The sequence below is a fragment of the Suncus etruscus genome, chromosome 17 (assembly GCF_024139225.1).
Source record: "Suncus etruscus isolate mSunEtr1 chromosome 17, mSunEtr1.pri.cur, whole genome shotgun sequence".
NCBI classification, from domain to species: Eukaryota; Metazoa; Chordata; class Mammalia; order Eulipotyphla; family Soricidae; genus Suncus; species Suncus etruscus.
In genome coordinates this window covers 60,737,193-60,753,750 of record NC_064864.1, presented here as the reverse complement: position 1 = coordinate 60,753,750, position 16,558 = coordinate 60,737,193, and the positions used below count along the sequence as shown (strand labels likewise).

The window sequence follows — 16,558 nt, the reverse complement described above, 5'->3', positions numbered from 1 at the left end:
GCCCCAACTATGACTTTTTAAAGTCTGAACTTCTGTGTGAATGGAACCACATCATATATAGAATATATAGACTCTTGTGCTTGGCATACTTAATGTGGCATAATGTTTTCAGGATTGGATCCAAGTGATAACATGTCATCAATATTTTCTTAATGTAGTCCACTGATACTCTAACACATGTGTTCCATATAATCATGTGTTAATGACCTTTAAGTCAATGACTGTTTCATATACAATAGGAGTTCCAACAGGTTACACTGAGTAGCTTAGGTTGTATAGTAGACTTTAAGTTTGTGTAATTACTGTGACATTGGCACAACAAAATCATCAATGACGCATTTTGTAGAACGCATCCCTGTAGTTAAGTGGTGGCTGACCATGTAAGTGTAGCTATAACACACCTTGTTTACCCATTAATTTGCAGGTGGACATTTGTGTTGTTTCTACTTCTGGACTATTGTGAATAATATTTCTATAAACATGGGTTTTATGTGGGCCTTTGTTTTTGTTTATCTTGTGTTTATTTGCCTGGAAGTAGAATGTCTAGATCATATGATAACTCTTTTCTTCTTTTCTTGTCAGAGGAACTTAAAGGTTATTTTTCAAATTGACTGGCTGCATGGGGAAAGTTCCCATCAGCTATGTTTTTCTTCTAGTACTATGTTTTCTTCTAGTACTTTTGTGATCTTGTTTTGTTTTTATGTTTTAAGTTGCAAGACAATTTAAGATTCTTTATATGGAATCTAAGTCTTTTTTTTTTTTTTTGGTTTTTGGGCCACACCCGGCAGTGCTCAGGGGTTACTCCTGGCTGTCTGCTCAGAAATAGCTCCTGGCAGGCACGGGGGACCATATGGGACACCGGGATTCAAACCAACCACCTTTGGTCCTGGATCGGCTACTTGCAAGGCAAACGCTGCTGTGCTATCTCTCCGGGTCCAAGGCGAAGGGGCGCGGCCCCAAAAACCTACAGCACCCGGTATTCCCAGGCGGACTCCCATCCAAGTACTAACCAGGCCCGACCCTGCTTAGCTTCCGAGATCAGACGAGATCGGGCGCATTCAGGGTGGTATGGCCGTAGACGGAATCTAAGTTTTATTTTTTTCCAGGTTTAATATCTAATTTGTATCAATGACATTTTTCAGTAACTTTTCTTTTTCAACATTCTTATAAACTAGATCAGTATATCTATTAGGGCATGCTGTGTATAATCTTTCTCATCTAATAGCTTGTACATTCAGGTGCTATCACCACTCTGTTTTAATTTTTGTAAGTTTGTGACATTTTTCTTCATGTACTTTTTTAAAAATCTACTCATAGTCATTTCCATTCATTAACATTACAGACTTAAAGGCTGTAAAAACCCAATTCCAAATTGTTCTTGCAGCCTCATACTCAGTTGTCAATCAGAGGTCTCAATGCCAGACCTCTCAAAGGAAGCAGAGTGTTTCATTTGCATTTATAGAGGAAGCTGAGACTTGAAGACAGGCAATTTTAGAGGAAATGCACAAGTCATACACAAGGGTATGCGTTCTGGATCAGAAGGTCTTAGATTCCTTGACTGTTGAAGAGGTGAAGGGTGTTACATTGGGAATGACCATTCAGAATCTTCCCTGGAGCCAGTGTCTACTTATCACAGTTGAATGATGGTTTGACTAAGCCTTTTGAGGAACTCACATCTTGAGATGTAAACTTATTGTTCATTGTCATCTCTCAGCACTGACTTGCCATTTAAAACACAGACAGTGGAGAAATGAAGTTAAACTCACATCCCTGGTAGGGGTGGAGATATATCTCCCAATCTTGAAAAGAAGAGTAAATATATTTGCCATATAAAACATATAAAACACCGCAGAATCCCAACAAACAAAGACTCATCTCTTCCAGGCAGACCCACTTGCAAGGCCAATTTCCATCCTCTGAGGAATTGTAAGGCAAGGGAATAGAACTGACTTACCCAAGGACTAGACATACTTACCTTTATCTTTCTATGACTTCCTCAATAACTTGAGGCCCACGGGTTCTGGAATCAAGAGTCAGTCATGTGATTGCTCTGGAAAGGTTTGCTTGTACAAAACACATGGGAGTAAACCCATGTGGAATAAGAAATGTCAAAGGAATTTTTCTTAGAAATGGCAATAAAATGTAATCTAAATTGCTTCAGTATTTCAGAATTTCTAATAAAGAATAAATCTCTCTCTCTCTTCTACTCCCCTATTACTGCCCACCCTCTCAGACATTTGTTTCACACAGCACATTTTTCCAAAGCTTTAACTCTGTGGCAGGGGCCTTATTCTTTGTTTCTTATCAGGAGAAAGTGGGATACTTTGAATAAGTGTGACCTGATTTTCTGGTTTAATTTTTTTTATGGTTTCTGGGTCACACCCAGCAATGCTCAGGGGTTCCTCCTGGCTCTATGCTCAGAAATCGCTCCTAGTAGACTAGGGGGACCATATGGGATGCCGGGATTCAAACCACCGTCCTTCTGCATGCAAGGCAAACACCCTGCCTCCATGCTATCTGTTCGGCCCTGATTTAACTTTTTAAGTAAAACCAGATTTTATTTGGAGGTACTGAGGAAGGGGAGCAAGAGGAAGAAAAGAGAGAAAGAGGGAGTCACAAGTAACATGTTCAAGAGAGAATGTGGGCTTCTCCAAAGGCCAGAGAGAGCCCTGTACACAATCCAGCATGAAAAGTAGGAAAATACACATCTCAAGATGCGAGCCACATGTACTCAGGTACCCTATACCAAGGAAACACACATGCCTGGAAGGTTCTCTTTTAATTGACATTATCATTGTGGTGAAGGATCAGGGCACTTTTCCATCCAACTCGAACCATGACTCACCAGCCCTGAGTTGTGTATTTGTGGTCTTTTGTGATGGCCTGCAAGCCTATAGAATGCATCACTTCCTTCATGCTTCCTATTTGGGGACATCTTGGGCTCTAGGATCTGGGGCAGCTGGAAGATGGGAGCAGTGCAAGGTGGGATGGGGCCAATATAGCTTTTCTAGGCTCTTGGTGTTGGCCATTGAAATTCATTTAATTTCAAGCATTGTCCAAAATGCAGGGGACTCTGACAATCTAGAAGATAGTACATTTGCAGATTTGTTTGTTTGTTTGTTTGTTTTTGGGTCACACCTGGCAGTGCTCTGGCTCTGCTCTCAGAAATCGCTCCTGGCAGGCATGGTGGACCATATGGGATTCGAACCACCATTTATCCTGAATCAGCTGAATGTAAAGCAAACTCCCTACCGCTGTGCTATCTCTCCGCCCCTCCCCCCATTTGCAGAATTTTTAAAAAGACAACAAAACAAGACAAGACAAAACAAAAAGACACCACAGGAATTTCTCTCATGTAGAAATTGTCATTTATTTAATTTGGAGGTATTTATTTATTTTCTAAATAATCTGGTCAGAGAGATATAATGGAAACAAGGGAATTGCCTTGAATAGTTGTTGGTAGAAAACTAACCTTGCCCTGGATAAGGGCTCTAATTTTATCTTTATCTTATCACTTTTGCATATGTATATTTATTTATTTATATTTAAATTTTTATTTGAATCACCATGAGTTACAGTTACAGTTATTCATTTGTGAAAAAGTTGTATCTCCAAGGAAGTCATTAATAAAAAGGCAGATGAATTAGTAAGCTCTTGTTGTTAACTATCCATTCTGTTAATTTGGGGTGTTCCTTTAGGTATGACAGCATCAAATAAATGAAGCTGTCCAGAAATTCAAAGCACTATTTCTGATACTTGGACTTTTAGGGGTACAGGCCTTTATTTTGCTATGACCTTGGTTCTGTGGACAGCACCAACCACAGCCCATGGCATGTGGTACTGTGTTAGTGCTCTCTACCCAGTGGTGCACAGAAGTTGATGCACTTTCTGCCCTACACAGAGCAAACCATGCGTATACAACAATGACTTTTCAAGGAGCACATCATTGTCCTTACTTGGCTCTTCCCCTTAGTCATCAAGTTTAAAAAGTGCATTTGGTGCCTTGCCTGAGGACTGGCTCTTTTAAGATTTTCAGATAAGTGTTGCCTACTGAACTTGTGTTTTAACACGCATGCGCTGGATAAGCCTCTCAGGCCTGGTTATCCAAGAGCTACTTATTGTCTTGGGAAGTCTTCGGGTGAGGAGGAACGCATTAGTGGGAATTAGTAAACTGGGGGTCCAGGAAATGTTGTGGATAAGTGTGATGACCTTGGCATGGAAAAATCTCCCTGTGATATTGGCAAACACAGCCGCCTCTGTTTTGGGGAGGCAGGTGAGGATGTGCCAAGCCCAATCCCTGGGGCTCTCCACCATCTCCATCTCTTTCCTCCTGGCTCTGTGGGTGGTGAAAGGGGAGGCCTTGAAATTTCCAGTGGGTTCTACGTCTTGGACAGATTCTTCCTGGGTGGTCTTTTTATTCTTCCCAGGCTTCTCTGTTCTTCAGTCTTCAGATTGTCTATCCCTTGGCATTGAAATCATCATGTGTGTTTTTAATTGCGGGTGGACACTAATGGATAGAACAAGTTCAGCATTTATTGGTGGTAATTTGTCATGTCACCTCAGTCCAGGTAACTGCTCCCCAGTGCTGTGATTTCTGAGTGTCACTGTCCTCTGGGATAAGCAATTACGGTCCAGCTCTTACGTTCCAACTAAGAGAAACAGAATGTGCTCTGAATGAAGTGGAAGAAACAGACATTTGTTGGAAAGAGTGGGGACAATTTATATGCTAGTCAGATGCTGCCAGGTTGAGTAAGTTTTGTTGTCCTATTGGAGTGGATTTGTTCTTGCTCTTCCCTTTGCCTTTAAGAGCAGAAGAGCTGATTATTGCTTGTTCCTCCACTCACCTTTCACCTTCCCCAGATCTGAACCAGGTCCATGTCCCATTTGATACTCCATAAATGTTGGAGTATTTTCAGCAGACTGAGCAAAGACTTAGCAAAGACTAACCCAGATACCTCCTGCAAGGTTTCATAGTCTCTTAAACAGTTTAGCCTGTAGGGTTCCTTTAAATGGAGCAACTTTTCAAGGCTAGGATCAGTACAGCTCCAGTTAACTTTTCTCCCACTGTTACCTGTTCAATTTTTAGATACTATACTATAAAATCAGAAAAGCGAAGTGCCCTTTCTTTTGGCACTAGCCTTCAAGCAAAGACTAATGGTATGTTTCTGGTAGATTTAATAATAGGGAAGCTCATCTTGAAACGCAACTAAACACAGGTTATTCCCCTCTCAAGAAAGACTTTTTCATTAGGAGACCAACAGGCATTAGAAAACAACATTGTACTCAGTTATCAATCAGGGCTGTCCATTATGATCTCATTATTTTCATTATGTCATTCATTATCATTCAGGGTTGTGCATGATTATTCATTTGCACAATAGAGACTGTGTGGACTTGCTCTTTCCTCTCAGTTTCACGTCTTGCTCAGCACTACAAAAGCAGCTGGAGCATCTTTCTGTGAAGGGGGGAAGAAAGAGAGAGAGAGAGAGAGAGAGAGAGAGAGAGAGAGAGAGAGAGAAAGAGAGAGAGAGAGAGAGAGCCCTTTAGGGTTCATGGCCATATGTCCACCTGAACTCAAGTTTGGTCAGTTCCTGTCGCTTCTCCTTGTAGCCTGGAACTTGGACCTGCCTCACTGGCCACCCCTTCCAGACCCTGCAGAACTCGGGGCCACTCTCCTCCCATCTGCCTCCTCTGGGGCCCCCAGTGCCTCTTCCACCCCCTCATGCCTCCACTCCCCCAATCACCCCATAATGCCTTCTGAAATCTGTCTAGGAAAGAGTTTCTTCAGCCCTGGGCTCCATCCAGTTCCCAGTCCCTCTTTCCAAGGATGGAGAAACCAAAACAGCTGTGTGACTTTTTTTTTCCTCCCTTCTAAAGTCATCCAGCGAGGGGGTGAACTCAGGACTCTGGCAGCTGCCATGTAAACGCTGAGTAGTGGGGATGAGTCTGTTGTGCGCCACTTGCCCCTGTGGCTCAGCTCAGCATTGGGATCGGCCTTACATGGGCTGGTGAGGGGCGCCAAACACCCCGGGGTGCTGTGCTCTATTGCCCAAGTGTGAAGACCTCCAAGCAAAGGCCCTTCCTGCGTGTCTCCCCTTGGCCCTGGTGGTGTGATTCCATGCCAGAGGTTACACCAGCTGTGCTGTTGGTTTCATGGAGATTTCCAAAAACCCCTTTCCTCTCTCTGAGCCAAAGAGCAAGTTTCCGAAGAATCCGGCCATTGCGTGCAGGCGGTTCCCATCTGTAGCCCAAGTGGGTGTTGGGTGGGAGTCGTGTGTCTAAGAGACAGGAGGGGTAGCCTCTAAAGTGGGGCGGGGTGGGGGGTCCCAGTGCACCTTCCAGGCCAGAAAGCAGCGCAGCCCATTTGCAGAAAGCGTGGGAGATGGTTTTGGATGATGAATGTGTGTATTCTTCATGCCATGTCAGCTCTGGAAGAGCAGAGAGTGGATCCTTCCTCTGTTGCTCTGAGAACCCTCTTCAGGCCTGGGCTGGGGGCACAGCTTTGCCTGTTGCCTTAGGGCACCCTGGGCTTGTGCATTGTGGCCTTGGCAGCAGGGGGAGCTCTGAGGCGTGGTGGTGCGAGAACCTTCCAACGGTCTGACCAGGAGTTACAGCGAGGGGCTCAAGGGAGCAGTGAGCATTTCAAGGGGAGCAGAGATGATGTCCTTTATTATTTTTCCCATCTTTTCGGCTTGCCACCACAAATGCCCCCATGTCACCACCTCATGACAGCCCTTAGGGCCGAAAGGGGACAGTGGCTACTATTTTACAAAGGAGAGGAAAGGTTGAAGAGGTTGTCCTAGACACTGGAAAAGGAGCACCAAGGGTAGGTATAGAGTACCACAGGGTGTATGTTGCGTACCACAGGGCACACGTGGAGTATCATTGGGTGAATGTGGAATACCACAGGGTTCTCATGGAGTATCATGGGTTGCATGTAGAGTACCATAGGGGGTGCATGGAGTACCACTGGGCCAGTTCCACACAGTGACGGCGGCTTGGAGTTTGCTGAACAACAGATCTGTTTGAAAGCTCGCAGGGTGCACATGGAGTACCAAGTGGTGTTTAAGGAGTACCATGGGGTGGATGTGGAGGACCAAAGGATGAGCTTGGAGTATCACGGGGTGTTTGGGGAGTACCACGAGTGTGTGTGGAGTACCAAGGAATGTGCGTGGAGTACCAGGGGATGCATGTGGAGTATCATAGGGTGTATGGGAAGTACCACATTACTACAGGGTGTATGTGGAGTTCCATGGGGTATTCATGGAGTACCAAGGGTAGGTGTTCAATACCAGGGGTGCATGTGGCGTACCACAGGGCACAAGTGGAGTATCACTGGGTGAATGTGGAGTACCACAGGGTTCTCATGGAGTATGGTGGGGTGCACATGGAGTTCCACTGGGTACTCATAAATACCATGGAGTATGCATGGAGTGTTGTAGAGTATACATAGAACACCAGCTCAAGAAGTTTGCAGCCCAAAGAGGCTCCCAGAGGACATGAGGGAGTGGAAAGGCCAAGGGGAGTAGCACTGTGTAGAGTGGCCAACTTTTAGGAAAGGACTTCCTTTATATTTTTGTTTCCTATCTACCTTATCTTACCCTATTCCTATCCTATCCAGTTTTATCCTACCCTATCCTATCTATCCTGTCCTATCCTCTACTCTCCACTCCTCTCCTATACTATATTATCCTACCCTATCCTATCTGTCCTATCCAATCATACCCTATTCTATCCTGTCTATTCTTTTTTTTTTTTTTTTTTTTTTTTTTTTTGGTTTTTGGGCCACACCCAGTAACGCTCAGGGGTTACTCCTGGCTATGTGCTCAGAAGTTGCTCCTGGCTTGGGGGACCATATGGGACACCAGGGGATCGGACCGTGGTCCGTCCAAGGTTAGCGCAGGCAAGGCAGGCACCTTACCTTTAGCGCCACCGCCCGGCCCCTATCCTGTCTATTCTATTTTATCCTAACCCTTTATCCGTTCCTATCCTATTCTTTCTATTTCTGTATCCTACCTATGCTATCTTTATCCTATATGTTAGAATACTATATATAGGAACTTTCTAGAAGAATTACAGACCATTGTTAGTTTTGTCCAGGGATAGGGGCTAATGCTAGGACTTCTGAAATGCAGGGAAACTTGTCATTGCTTGTGTTTATACTGTTTACACATTATATAGCTAAACATATAAACACTTGAATGTCTGATTTCAGAAAAAAATCAGTGATAATGTGCAGGTGCATCACATCTGTGTGGAATTGTAATTAAATATATAAAACCTGGGGCCGGAGAGATAGCATGGAGGTAAGGCGTTTGCCTTTCATGCAGAAGGTCATCGGTTCGAATCCCGGCGTCCCATATGGTCCCCCATGCCTGCCAGGAGCAATTTCTGAGCCTGGAGCCAGGAATAACCCCTGAGCACTGCTGGGTGTGACCCAAAAACCACAAAAAAAAAAATATATATAAAACCTAGCTATTTGGGACTGGGCTTGTAGCTCAGCAGCAGACCATTTGTCTTGCATGTGTTAGACCCTTATTCTATCCCTGGCATTCTAAAAACAAACAACAAAATTTTTGGTCATTAAAAAATTTACATCCCATTTGACCAGTAAATGTAAAGTAATATAAATAGAAGCAAATACAATGAAGAAGAAATGTGACTCAGAAGGCATTTAGCTTCATGAAAGCTTCCAGAACTGTTGCCTATGGCCAACCCTGTCACTGAGGTACAGGGTGGCAAGGGAGATGGCACTGTCCTCATGACCTACCCCTCTACCAGCCCCTTGCAGCTTTTCTTTGTTAAGCTATAAATTCTGGGACAAACTGTTGTGAGGCACCCAAGACTGGGTGTGTTGTTGACAGGACATCGGGGACCCCCACCACATTGGAACAGAGGTGCCCACTGGCTACAGGAGTCCTAGGCTGGCCAGCCCAGGGCCAAAGGGATAAGCTCAGTGAGCCACACGGGGTTAACTTCTTTGTCCTCCTGAGATTTGCTGGCAAAGCAATGTGTGTAGCATCTCTCTGTAAGCCTGAGGAGAAACTGCAGTTTGGAACAAATTAGTCAAGAATTCTGCCGTGTCATCCAAGTCAAAGGCAAGAACTCTTGATGGTGTCTACCCCTGCATGATGCGGCCGGCTGGGAGAGTTGGTATTCTCATGGGAGAGTGCTCCCATCTAATCTTTCTTGGACAGCACACGGCTCCTCTCGCTCATATTAGCCAAGATGGAATCCCACTTAAGACTCTAGGTTTAGGAACTAGAAAGAGGTGGGCGTGCCCCTCCAGAAAATGATCTTCTTTGCTCTGTACTGTTTCAAAAACAAAACAAAACAACAGCAAACAATGGGGGGTGGAAGATGTGAAAGGAAGTTAATGAGAATTTTCTTTGGCTCAAATTCTATGCTTCGTAATCTTCCCCCTTCCCAACCTCTCCCACTGATGAGGGGTCTTGCCCTGCTGGCCCACTTTCTTCAGCATCAGCGTTTCCAGTGACCCACCCAGAAACCTCGCATCCCCTTGGATCTGCACATTCCCAGCTGTGCTGAGCTAAGCTGCTGCTTCTTCCAAGGTGGTGGCCAAAGCCTGCTCTTACCTCCCCTGTTCCTGCCACAGCCCAAACCCACTGGGCTCTCTCTCCTTGCGGGGGCCAAGAACAGGGACTCTACCCAGCCATAGGAAGGGAGAAAGCAGTAGGGAACCCAGCTTGTCTCTCTCTGGACCCCTGAGCCCAAGCCGGACACTTCCAGAGTGTCTTCCCCATGGGATCCTGTGGAAGGTCGGTAGCTACCAGCAGGTCCCCATGAGTGACTCATGGGTATACCCCGCACCCTCAATAGGCAGCAGTCCCAGAAATGACAAAGATTATGGTTCCATATTGTGGGGCAACCCTTGAAGACCTGGTGGCTAGAAGGCCTCCTTAAAAGGGGCCAGGACTTCAACTCACAGAGGAAGGGAGAGGGAATTCTAGGGGTGGTAGAGCAGGGGTGAGGGGGCACACTCACTGATAAACTGATAAAATTCTGCTTGATATATTCAAGAGAAAGCAAGTATCAAATTTATCTGCACCCCAGACATGTATGAGGCAGCCAGTCCAAGAATAGTCTCCCTTGGTCCTGCAGGCATGAAGATGCCTCAGAGATTAGGTGCTTGTGGAAGGCAAGTACAAGAACATGCTACTGGCCAGACAGAACTACTATCTGAAAATCCTCACCGAGGCCTGAGTACCACAATGTATTCTGTTCCAGGCTTGGAGGCTGCACAGCAGTTTACCTCAATTTTTACAGTTCCTCCTGTCAGGGTGGATTCCCAGCTGCTCCCATACCCACACCCCAGCACCACTCATGCCAGCATGAAACAGTCTGGCATCCAAAGAAGTATTTGGAACCTTGTAAATGCTGCCTCAGTAGTTGGACTTGCAGTTCGGGGTGGGTCTTTTGTTAACCAGACAAAGGCATCTTCTTAACATCTTAACATCCTGCCCTAGGGTGTGGTCCTTATAATAATGAACATTCACGGATGCATCTCAGTGTCCAGAGTAGTAAGGTGAATTTCCAGTGATACGACAGCTAACCGGCGAAGTCTCTCAGTAATGGTTGGAGTAAATAGTAAAATAGTTAGTAAATATAAAATAGTTAGTAGTGGGGAGCTAAAAGTTGGGGGTTTTCCCAGCTTGCTTTGGGTCCACCCTGCTCAGTAGTGGAGACAGAGGGCAGGACCCCATCGCCAGCATGTTCTGCGGAGAGCAGCATTTCGAGTTGCCCAGAAAATCATGGAAGATGCTTCCTTCCTGTTCATTTCATTGAATACATGAGTTGGTTTTTTAATGAACACAAAACTGTCCTTTCTGTTCAATCCTTGTTGGCATAGCACCCCAAGAAATTTTGCCTTTGGCCTTTGTGTGGACTGTGAACCCAACCCCAATACTGCTGGGCCCAAGCTGTGCCACTAGACTAAGAAAAGAACCATCCAGCCTGAGTAGCACCATGAATCTCTCTGATACTTGAACATTGCTTGTGGATCTACTTCAGCTGGCCTAAGAGGAATGAGAGGGAAGGAGGGAAGAAGGCAGGAAGAAGGGTGGGGGGAGGAGGGAGGCAGCTTGTCTGTGTTTCATGTACGCCTTCCCACAGCACAGCATGCTGCCCAGCCTGCTCCCACGGTGATAGCCACCTCTCAGCACTCTTGCAGTATCTTGCCAGGGAGCCCGGGAAAGCAACGGAAAAACCGGAAATAAGTTCACGGGTTCCAGCAAAGCTTCACTGCCATGCTCCCTGGCCAGGAGCTCATGCTTCCCAGAGGTTGCGTTTGACACGGCCTGTGGCCTTGGGGTGTCAGCACTTAAGGGTCTGGGCTTCTGATGGGACATTGTGTTGCTCTTTTGCAAACAGCCTTTCAGCCCAGCCTGCAGCTCTGGCCTCTAGCCACGTCCTGTCCCCTTTCTCCTGTAAGCACTGGGCCTAACAGCACAGCGAGTATAGGCCTTGCAGAGCTGACCCGGTTTCAATTCTCAGCAGCACAGCAAATGATGCCCTGAGAACTGCTGGGAGTGATCCCTGAGTGCAGTTCGGGGTAGTTCCTGAGCACTGCAGAGTGTGGTCCCCAAACCAAACAAGAACTTCCCTTTCTACTGTGTGGGTTGGAGCGCCCCACCCTGAAGAGATGGGAGTACAGTGTGGGAACAGATGGCCAGAGTCCCTTGGGATGTTCCCTGGCATTTGGGGGAGGGCAATGGTCCCTGAAGTCTACTCTCCATGGCATGTTCTCAGAGAACGTGGGATTGACTAGAAGTGAGTCCAAATTCCAGAATATTCTTCCAGACATAGCTGAACAGTTTCCAGAGGGTTCCTAGTTTCAGCATCTCTTGTATAGAAGAGTCCTAGGACAAGACAGGAAACCCAACTCAAGGCTGACTTCTGGTTCTGTGCTCAGGGATTACTCCTGTACTTCCCCAGCTCTGGTGCTCAGGGCTGACTCCTGGCTCTATCTGTGCTCAGAGATCACTCCTGGTAGGGTGTGGGGGCACCATATGTGGTATTAGGGATCAAACCCAGGTGCATGCTATTCTCTCTCTCCTCTTCTGCGGCCCAATGGTTGCACTGTTTGATCCCCAGTTGGCTTGGCTGTTGAGCCTTCCAATGAAAAGCTCCAGAAGGAGCTGAGTATAGCCCTGAGGTGGAATCCTTCGAGGATGCTGAGGCTGGGATGAAAGCCAGGAGGGTTATTCCTGTTGTCCACCCCAACACCTCCTTTCCCCAGCTTACAGGGCTGCTTTGAAGGCCATGCTGGTTCCCTGTTCTAACAACCTTGGTCTGTGTGGGGGACATAATCTCTTCCTCTTCCTTTTGGCTTGTTTTGTGCTGGCAAGTTCAGAAACATTCGAGGCAGCATCCAGGGGATGTGTTCAAGGCTGTGATTCCACCAGGGCTTTGTGTTTCCTCCTGAGAGAATCCGGTCGGCTTTGCCTCAGTGGCATCTTTCTGGAAAGAGGATCTGAGAATCTAAAAATCTTTCCTTCTGCAGACCATGGACCTTGTAACTGGACACGGAGACCCAGATGTGGGGTGCTCCTCAGAGAAAGTGTCCATTCTTGCCTACGGGGCAACAGGAAGTGGAATAAAAAGTGTCCCATGAGGCCTCTGGGGTGTATGTGCTAGAGGCTGACAACAACTAGTTCCTTGGAAGTTTCTAGAAATGATTTTCTCTAAGGCAAAAAGATACTGTTTCTTCCACCAGCCCCATATGCGTCTCTGCTTCTTTCCAGCCCCTCTGAGGATTTTAGATTTGGGGATTTTTCTTCTGTGAAACATCTTTAACTGCACACATCTGTTTTGGGGCATCTGGCTGGCCCAATGATTCAGTGTTTGTTGTTGTTCATTGTTTGTTACTTCAAGTCTATTTACTGCCCAGGGATATCCCTTAGACTCTAGCACTGATATGCCTTCCAGTGGGTGCACTGCAGGCAGTGGGGCCATAGGGTATCCTGTTGGGGACCCTTGATGTTGCATTAGCTTGGAGTGGAGAAGATGAGGGCCTTTTGTGCTTGTCATTATCCAGAGCCAGGCAGGATTCAGAGCACCGTGTCGCTTTGGCTCTGTCCAGCGGTGACTAGGATGTGACAAGTGTGTACAGGAGAAAGTTCTAGTGGAGGCAATGGCTAGTTGGGCTTCCTGAGCATGTGTGAGGAGCTTGTGGTAAGGAGTTCGGGGCCCACAACCATGTCCTGGGGCCCAGCCTGCAGGTCCACCCAGGACTGAGAGGACTTCAGAGGACCATGTGGGTCCCTGCACTGTAGCCAGGAATCTTCCCTGTGACTGCACACAGTCCCTCTCCTGCTCCATCCAGGACTCTCAGTGCTCCTGAGTACTTCACCTGGGCCAGGAAGAAATGGCCTTTACTGGCTAGGCAAGGTGCCAGCCCAGCTTCCAAGAGTTATACTCACAGCAACTGCTCAGAACTTGTGCTCAGGCCTCAGCCCTTTCAGTGCTCCCAAATGCTCTGATTTTCCTGCTCTCCCACCTCCACAAACACCCCTTTCCCTGGCTCAATTTCACCCCAATGTGCAAAGGCCACTGTCTGCCTTCCCTGAGCAACCATGTCCATCCTACCCTGCAGTTGCCGCTGGCTCTGTGCCTGGATTTCTGGCCTCCACACTTTTGTGAGGGGTGCCTCCAGAGGGGCCTTGGGAGGAAACTTGGGGTGCAGGAGTCAGCCCCCTTCCAAGCACCTTCACTCTTGTGGCATCTTTATCTCTGTACAGGGGATCCCTTCTCCTGCCCTCCCTATAAGCCTGGGACTCAGCAATCAGAAGGCAAAGTCTAGGAGCACTCGCCACTGCCCTGCCCCCTCCCCAACAGCTCGGGCCTCTGCCAGTGCAACCCTCAGCTAAATGGTTGCTTTCCTGGAAGCTGATTCCCAGTTCAAGAACCTTCCAGAACAATTCCTCAACTGAATTCAATTCTTTTGTGATTGTTGCTATTGTTCTTTGGGGTCAATCCTAGACAAGCTTGGAGGGTCACCAGTTTTACTCCTGGCAGTGCTCAGTCTGTTATACAAACATAGGTAGTGCTGGGATCTGACTTTGGGTCTTTTGCTCGCCAGTCCAGTGCTCTCTCCTCTGACCCCTCTTATTCAGTTACGTTTTTCGTCCAGATTTTTTTCCAACCAGGTTAAGCTTTTCTAATCTGTTTTTTCCAAGGTGCTTTGTTATCTATCTAAAGCTCTTTAGGAATGTTCTGTTCTAGTTCCATGTGTTGAAGGAGTGGGGTGAGAGCTAAAGTGCTATTTGTTTCCTAGGGTTACATTCCCACATGCATGGTGTCCTGCAACAGAAACTTCTGATTGCTCCATCGTGAATTTAGCTAAAGCTAGACCCAGTGTCACCAGGCAGTACAGGAAGGTGCCTTTCTCAATCCCTGCAGTTCTTGGTAGCTCCTAGTGTTCTGAGTAGGGACAGCAGGGTGGCCAATCTGTCTACATCTCTGCCCATGTCTCTAATAGCAAACTCCAGTCACAGCATTGAGACCCCCACCACCACCTAAACCTAAGATGTTACATCTTGAAGAGTCTTATTTACACCTCAAAGACCCAATTCCAAATCTGAAGATCTGGGGCTGGAGCTATAGTACAGAAGGCAGGCCTCTTGCCATGCATGTAGCCTACCCAGGTTCAATCCCCAAGCTTCTCATATGGTCTCTGTGTCCAGATAGGAGTGATCCTTTTTTTGTTTTGTTTTGTTTTTGTTTTTGTTTTTCGGGCCACACCTGGTGATGCTCAGGTCAGGGGTTACTCCTGGCTATGCACTCAGAAATCGTTCCTGGCTTGGGGGACCATATGGGATGCCAGGAATTGAACCCAGGTCCGTCCTAGGCAGCTGTATGCAAGGCAAACACTCTACCACTGTGCTATTGCTCTGGCCCTAGGAGTGATCCTTGAGAGCAGATCCAAGAGTAAGTCCTGAGCGCCACTAGGTGTGGGCCAAAAACTAAACAACCACTACAAGACACACAAACACACACAAACACACACACACACACACATGCACACGCGCTCCTGGGGATAAGTGACATTTATTGAGCCATGTGAAAGAAAGAAGGAAGGATGGAAGGGAGGAAGAGAAGGAGGGAGAAAAGGCTGGATAGAGAGATTCATTTCACCCTCTTGGTAGACTTTCTCTCCCCACTACTGCCAGTGGGGAGTTCTCGGGTTCAAAGGAGATTTTGAAACTTGAAGTTTATACAGCTTGTTAGTGAAGTCACTAACACCAGCCCAGTGTTCTGTCCTCTCTCTGGGTCACCCTTTATCATAAGAAAGGATGTAACCTCAGTAGTAGTAAAAACAACAACAACAACAAAAAAAAAACAGAAAAGAAATCTAGAAAACATACAGGATTTTTTGCTACTTGTGCTACTTGCTCAGGCTTGAAGACTCAGAATTTTGCATTGTTAAAAGGGTGAGTATTGTGTTCCTACTGCCCATAGCTAAAATAACTTCAGTAAGGGACATTATACTCAACTGATGGACTGATGGACTCTCAATCCATTGGCTTAGCAGATTTCCCTGAGCAAACGCCTAATGCTAATTGGGGGCTCCCTAAACATTTGATGAAGAGACGAAACTGTGGGAGGAACAAGGAAGGATCTGGTTAGATTGGGGCCACACCTGCTATGGAATGTGTGGCTTCCTTGTATCCAAGAGAAGTCCAGAGCAATCTCTTGCTCTGCAGCACCTACCTAGTGTCTCTGATGTCAGATGAGCCCTTTTCTCTAGTGAAACCTGACCTTAGGCTTTGAGCTCAGTGCTCAGCAGAAGTCCTTCAGGGCAGGAGTCTGTGTTAAAAGTCAAGGGCCAGGGGCTGGAGAGATAGCATGAAGGTAAGGTAGTTCGAATCCTTACGTCCCATATGGTCCCTCGAGCTTGCCAGGAGTGATTTCTGAGTGTAGAGCCAGGAGTAGCCCCTGAGCACTGCTGGGTGTGACTCAAAAAAAAAAAAAAAAGTCAAAGGCCAGGAGTTTGGCAGTCATGCTGATCATCTCCTGGATGTTTCTGGGTGGGACCAGTGGATGCAGCCACAGGGATATTGTGGGATTCTACCCCTTCTAGAAGGAAATGTGTCCTCCACACTCTGCCTGTGTTCACATCTGATGCTGGGCCCAGGATTTCACAGGACTGGAATGTATGCAAATCAGAATGTGACTGAACAAATGGAGAAATAGTGCCTGGAAAAGCCAATACACAGCCTGCATTATCAGCATCCCAGAGTCTCAGCATCCATGAGATTATTCAGATGTGTGGTGTTCAGAAGTGTGTTTGATGGAAGAAATTTGGGATATATAGGTACCTGGGAGGGTTTAGATTTTGTGACAAAGTGACAAATGTTTAGACTCACAGCCATATAAAAATATCCTGTCTTTTTCCTAAGTGCTTTGCAGCTGGAACAAGACTTCTCCTTGGTTTGGAAGAACTCTACGTGTTAGTGTTTTCCAAAGAAATAAAATCAACAGGATGTCTATCCAGCCTTCCCTGCTACGCCCCCATAGCAAGATAATTATTTTAAAG

At 46.6% G+C, this 16,558-nt stretch overlaps 1 protein-coding gene and 1 non-coding gene across 2 annotated transcripts in view; one reads left to right on the top strand and one right to left on the bottom strand.

Annotated features, from left to right (window-relative positions):
- AFAP1L2 (actin filament associated protein 1 like 2) overlaps nt 1-16,558 on the top strand; it is an 89,504-nt gene that overhangs the window by 20,510 nt on the left and 52,436 nt on the right. The window lies entirely within an intron of this gene.
- LOC125995374 (5S ribosomal RNA) lies at nt 962-1,080 on the bottom strand. The gene has a single exon (XR_007490912.1). It is a non-coding gene; the product is annotated as a 5S ribosomal RNA (ribosomal RNA).